This window comes from Sorghum bicolor, chromosome 4 (genome assembly GCF_000003195.3).
Source record: "Sorghum bicolor cultivar BTx623 chromosome 4, Sorghum_bicolor_NCBIv3, whole genome shotgun sequence".
In the NCBI taxonomy this organism is placed as follows: Eukaryota; Viridiplantae; Streptophyta; class Magnoliopsida; order Poales; family Poaceae; genus Sorghum; species Sorghum bicolor.
Genome location: NC_012873.2, coordinates 43135777 through 43142864, shown reverse-complemented (window position 1 = coordinate 43142864; position 7088 = coordinate 43135777). Strand labels below are relative to the sequence as shown.

Below are 7088 nucleotides of genomic sequence, written 5' to 3'. Positions count from 1 at the left end.
GCCACGAAAAATACTCCGAAAGCTCCGAAAATTCGGGAAAAATTCTCAGAGACATTATGGAATATGAGGAACTCAAATAACGTATTTGGATCTCATGATAAGATAATTTGGGACATCTAAAAATTAGATTTATGCTCATAGAAAAGTGAGAATAGAAGATGGAAAAATTCCCGAAAAGTTTGTAGAGATTGCTTGATGGACGAGGAACTAAAAGAAGTGCTTTGAGTGACAAAGAAAAGATTTTAGAAAGCTCCTAATAAAAAAAATTTGAGCTTAGAAACAAGAAATTTGGTTGTAGATAAAAGATAAATATGTGCCGAATAAGGAAGATCGATCTACTAAACGTATTTTAAACAATTTTCTTACTATCAACACATAAAGGAGCAACAAGCATCACATCAAAACATATGCACCAGCATGTATGCATAATAATATTGCTAAGCCTTATGATAAATTCATCAAAACATATGCACCAGCATGTATGCATAATAATATTGCTAAGCCTTATGATAAATTTTAATTTAATGAAAAATATTATTTTCCTATATTTTCATGAGCACAAAAATACAAAATTAAATAATTTTATCTATATTTCAAAAGGAGTAAATTTTAGGGTGTTACATTTCTTGCATGAGAACGCCACCAATTCCTACACCACTTGCATCACATTCAATTTCAAATGTCTTACCGAAATCTGGAAGTGCAAGAAGTGGGGCTGTTGTCAACTTCATTTTCAGTTCTTCAAATGCCTTCTCTTGTGCTTCTCCCCATTTAAAAGGCACTTCTTTCTTTGTCAACTCATTGATTGGAGCAGCAATGGTGCTAAAATCTTTCACAAATCGTCGGTAGAAACCAGCAAGTCCAAGGAAGCTACGCACTTGGCTCACATTTTGTGGAGGCATCCACTCACAAATAGCTTTGATCTTTTCCTCATCCACCTCCACAAATTGACCTGAAACAACAAAGCCAAGAAAGACTACCTTTGTCGGTGCAAAATGTGCACTTGTCAAGGTTAGCAAACAATTTTTGCTCACGTAGGACAGCAAGCACACTTTAGATATGCTCAACATGTTCATCAAGAGACTTGCTGTAAATTTAATATATCATCAAAGTAAACCACAACAAACTTGTCAATGAAAGATCTAAGCACATGATTCATCAATCTCATAAAGGTACTTGGTGCATTAGTCAATCCAAAGGGCATTACCAAACATTCATACAACCCAAACTTGGTTTTAAAAGTTGTTTTCCACTCATCTCCTTCTCTCATTCTTATTTGGTGATAGCCACTTCTCAGGTCAATTTTAGTAAAAATTATTACACCATTAAGTTCATCAAGCATATCATCAAGTCTAGGAATGGGATGTCTATATCTTACTGTTTGTTATTAATAGTTCTACAGTCAACACACATTCTCCATGAACTATCTTTTTTAGGAACTAAAAGAACAGAGACTGCACAAGGTGAAAGACTTTTCTGCACATACCCTTTTCTCATCAATTCTTCCACTTGTTGCTGAATTTCTTTTGTTTCCTCCGGATTTGTGCGGTATGCAGCTCAGTTTGGAAGTGAAGCACCAGGAACAAGGTCAATTTGATGTTCAATTCCTCTCTTAGGTGGCAGCCCTAGTGGTACCTCCTCTAGAAAGACATCCTCATATTCCTATAACACATTAAAAATAACACTTGGCAAAGTAGAGGATAAGTCGTTAGTGGTAAGAAAATTTTCCTGGTACAGGAGTACAAAGAATGTGGCATTAGGTTCACTCAATTCTTTTAAATCCCCTTTCCTAGCCATCAGAACTAATCCCTCTTTTCCCTTTGTCTTGGTTGTTTGCGGCTGTGGGGTTTTATTTGGCTTTGGAAATACTCCCTCTATATTTTTGTGGGTCACTCGCAAGTGGTTCTCGTACTCTCGCTGTTTTCTTTTTAGATCATCCTTTAAAATCTCCTCTAGTGTCAAAGGGAGCAAAGAAATTCGCTCTCCTTTGTACATGAAAGTCAGCTTGTTGGTTCTTCCAAAGATCTGAACATCATGATCACATAACCATGGTCTTCCTAGCAGCAGTTGGCATGCTTGCATAGGCACCACATCACACTCCACATGATTATTATACCTCCCAATAGAGAAAGGAACTATCACAACATGGTTCACACGCAGCGCACCACAATCATTCAGCCACTGCATCTTGTATGGTTTAGGATGACGCCTTTGTTTTAGCTCCATTCTATCAACCAATTCTTGGCTAGCAATATTGTTGCAGCTGCCATTGTCAACAATAATTCTACACAACTTTTCTTTGATCATGCCTCGAGTGTGGAAAAGATTGTGTCGCTGCCCATTCTCTTCCTTTGCAGTAGTAACACTAAGCACACGAAGACAAATAAAGCAGTTGTTATCCCCTTCATCGGGTTGGATCTCATTTTCATTGCTTTCATAATCCTCATCATATCTTGGACCTTCTTCCTCACGATCACTTTCAGATTCACATTCACCATTCTCATTCACAATCATGGTCCTCCTACTGGGATATTGTACATCAATATGTCCACGACCATGGCACTTGTGGCACACAATTTCTTTACTACGTGCAGAGGAAGTAGTAGCTGAAGAAGCAATAGTTGGGGCTGCTACACTTGTAGCAGGTCGCTGCTGATTTGCAGGAGATGATGTTGTAGAAACCACCATCTTCGAAGGAGCATTAGATGAAGAGGGCAAAGCTACAGCACCTTGGGACCGTCCCCCATCGATAGAAGTGTTGGACTGCTGCTTGCACCATGGGGCTACAATTGAATGACTTGCATAAGATTTTCCACGTGTCTCTTACTGAATTTTTCTTTCAGTACGGATGGCTTGATCAACAAGGTCTTGCAAAGTATGGTATGGAAACATCTCAACAAAACCAGCAATTTTCTCATTGATACCACCCAAAAATCTTGCCATTTTTTACTCTGGATCCTCTCTAATTCCAGTCTGCAATAACAGCAGCTCCATCTCCTTATAATACTCATCAACCGATCTTTTTCCTTGCTTCAACATTTGTAGCCTATTGCAAAGGTCACGCTGATAGCTTGACGGTACAAATCGCCTTCTCATCACTTGCTTTATCTCTTTCCATGTGTTGATATATTCACGGCCCAACACAAGTTGATTATCTTGTATCTGATTCCACCAAGTCAGAGCATAACCAGAGAATTTCACTGAAGCAAGATTAACACGCCTCTGATTAGAAAGATTATGCACTCTGAAAATTTGATCATACTGCTCAGCCCACTCAAGATATGCATTTGCATCCTCTCTTCCAGTGAATTTTGGGATACTCAACTTGACACAAGCAATGCTGTCCGGATCTTCCCTATTACAACGACTATGATGATGCTCCCTATCTCCATGATCAGCACGCCACCGATGATCATGGCGCCGCCCGTGCAGCCCATCATATGCAAAGGGTTTCTCATCAGACCTCTCTTCTTGATCAAAGTTATCATATTCTTCATCATCAAAATAAACATGATGGCCACGACCATGCCCATGAGCTCGTCCTCCATCCTGGCCATGATGACCAGCCCGCCTGCGACCACCACGACCATCTCTGAAACGGTCATGTCCCGCATCAGAATTTTCAGCACCAGATTCATCATATTAATGTCGAGGAGCCCTCCGCCCATCTGTAGGTATGCGTGCATCAAGCATCCTCTCCATGGCCTACAAGAGTGAGTCTGCCATTTGGCGCATCCACTACAAGACCTTAGACCTTCTATGACCAACTAATTATGACAAATACAGTGTTTTTCATGTCACTATACCCCTTCTATGACACTGCAGTGACGATATGGTTGTAGTCATAGAAGGTGGGTCACAATCCCCCTTTTGTGACCAACAGACCCATTTGTCATTACTAGTGACAATTGCACGCATTGTCATCAGATTATGACAATAGTATTTGTCACTATATTTGTCATAATACGTTAGATGAGGTGATGACAAGTGTCCAAGGAGCTGACATGGCATATGACGTGGCACAAATAGTATGACAAAAATAATTGTCATAAAAATAAATTCGGCCCAATTAAAGCATGGGCTGGTTTTACAATTATATTTCAAATAGGCCTATTTAGCCCATGGGCTAGCCAGCCAATTTTGGCCCACTTAGTAACAACTTATTTATTTTTTCAACACAAGCCCAATAACATTCCAGTCCGGTTTGCATTCAATACTACCCAGTTTACATCCAATATTACAACCCAAGCCCATATAAAGAATCATCATAAATCAACACAACAGCAGTAGCCAGTAGATCACTTTCTTCAACTAATGGTTCACACAACCATACAATAGTTCAATAAATCAACAACCATACAATGGTTCATACATCCATCAATTACCAGCCATACCAAACATACATCCATCAAATTAAAAGAAGTAGCCATATTTCAGTCACTACAACAACAGCAGCACCATGGCAGCGTAAGTTTTGGTCATCCAGTCATAGCAAAAGCAGCAGCATGGCAGCAGGGCAAGTTCTAGTTAGCAGCAGCTCACCAACAACAGTAGCAACACTCCGGGCACATTTCCAGACACTGCAACAATAGGATAGATCACTATATCACTAATAGAAATAGCACACTACTCCAATGATGCCAAAAGGATGAAAACATGGTGTTGGACTCCAGTCAGTCACACCACACTTCACAAATCACTAAAATGAGTCCAACAACCTGCAAAGAACATGGTGTCAAAATTAAGAAATGAACACACCATCTCTAAGTCTAATACCTAGCAATCAGAACTTTTAGTTAAAAAACTTATATAAGTTCATTTGATTCCAGTACTGTTAAAAAATAGGAGGTCAAAGTTTGCTCTATACCTTTGTATTTTTCTTGCTTCCGAAATGTATAAAACAAAATGAGATTGCTCTTCGCACGTTTTTCCTAGACATGAAACGATTGTGTAGCACTAGTAATATAGCTAATCAGGCAAAAATGAGAACAATCAGGTTGATACACTACTAACTTAAAGCTCTGAAATGCTAATTCTATACTATTGCACATATTCAATTAAGAGCAATATAGCTTAACATTCAGTGTATCATTCTTTAGAATAAAACTTCAATACTACAGTACACAATGAGTAGTGTAACCGAGAAATCCCAATTAGTGTCCAGGAAAAGGTTTCAAATGGGAAAATCATTTAACTGTCAAGCAGGAAATCAATGGTGTCCAATAAAAATTCTAGTGTTCTGAAACAATCACATCTGCTTAAAATGTTGTCAAGTGGGCAAGCAAACCCACTTCAAATTTCAGCCATATAATTCTGGTTTCTGAATCAGCATAGTTTCACTTTAGTTTTGTCTTAGATCTAAAGCATTGAATCTTAATTATCTGAAAAATAGATCTAAAGCCTTGAATCTCATAAGCAAAGATATACAAAATGGATTGATAACATAGCTTAATGCATTTCAGAGAAAAAAAGCAAAGCATGCAAGGCTTTGCTCCTATTGTTGTACATAAATAAACAGCAACAGTACCTGCTCATATCAAAATCACCCCTGATCCTTGGAGCACTGCTAGCAGGAGCACTGCTAGCCTACAAGTTAATTTGTTTGATCTCCAATCTTTTGCCCTATTGTTTTGCAAGAGTTAGATACAAATTGACTAGATGTTCACCATGCTCCACCACAGGCAGGAACCTTCCTACAATCGAGACTTAATCTCTACACAAGCATGATACATCCCATTGTGTTCAGTCAGAAAAAAAACTACCCATTGTGAAGAATATGCAATCTTAATCCTTGATTCTATTTTAATTTCCAACCTAATTGAATAGAAGAATTGGTAGTTTAGAAGAACAAGACTACAGTCTACTACTACTGAGCTACAAATACAGATTAGAAAAATACGAGATTGAAGAAACCAGAGAAGATCAGCAGAGACCGAAGGGAGACATGGTCATGAGGCCGTCGGCCGTCGGCCTGCAACCGTGCAGATCCGCCCCCGGCCCTATCCAAAACCCTACACCCCGTAACCTTACAGATGAATGCCCGAGAAGTACCTGGGACCTCCATTGATGGTCTTCTCATCCTCTTCCCCAGCGGCATCTTCCTTTTCGTTGGAGCGGCAACAGAAAGGAGAGGAGTGGCGGCGGCGGTCGATTTTGGAATGGGGAGTGATTTTAGGGTTAGGTTTGCATATATATATATATATATATATATATATATATATATATATATATATATATATATATATATATATATATATATATATATATATATATATATATATATATATATATATATATATATATATATGGCATACCGATTCAGCAGGCGGGTTTGGGCGATGGGCGGCGGCGTCGGACTCCTACTGTGGACGGACAGAGGCACGACATCCGCTCCAAAGTGCGTATCAGGGTGTGCCTTGTCTCTCCAAGTTGACGAATTAACAAAAGAGAAACAAATCAAAATATTGACAACAACAGAAGGCTAGCTCAGTGGGATATCCATTCTTTAGAGCATCTCCAACAACTCCTCAAATCTACTTGGTATTCTTATTATTTTGACAAAAACACAAAAACACCTCTCCAACAACTCTTTAAATTCACTTGGTATATTTCCCTTCTTGGCAAACATCGAGTCCGCACGCATATATCTCCGCGCGCAGCGTGGACTGCCTATCGCGGTTTTCGACTTCGACGGCCATGTCCCGCGCGCGAGAGAAGTTCCCAGTGCGCTAATAGAAAGTTTCTTGTGCGCTAGTAGAAAGTTTTCTGTAGACCGAAACCCTCTTAAAGTTTCTTGTATACCGGTGGAAAGTTTCTTGTTTAGCAGTGGAAAGTTTTCTGTGCGCTAGTAGAACGTTTTCTGCAAACCGGTGAAGTGCTGGTCCGGAGTATACTAGTCGTGAACCACGTCGATCGATGAGGAGGTGATGGCCGGCCAGAGTGCCTTGCCGACGTCCAGGAGGAGGTGATGGCCGGCCGAAGTAGCGTCGCGCTCGACTGGCGGCGGCGGCCACGCACGCGAGATCGGACGCCGCGCAGCCAATTTTCACGTGAGTCCAAGGCCCAGTACCGGTTTGGAGAGAGGTGGG

At 40.0% G+C, this 7088-nt stretch overlaps 1 long non-coding RNA gene across 1 annotated transcript; it reads right to left on the bottom strand.

The window, feature by feature from the left end:
- On the bottom strand, nucleotides 4380-6194 carry LOC110435056. Its single transcript, XR_002452708.1, has 3 exons — nucleotides 6052-6194; nucleotides 5528-5622; nucleotides 4380-4916 (listed from the first exon to the last, which is right to left on the bottom strand). It is a non-coding gene; the product is annotated as an uncharacterized LOC110435056 (long non-coding RNA).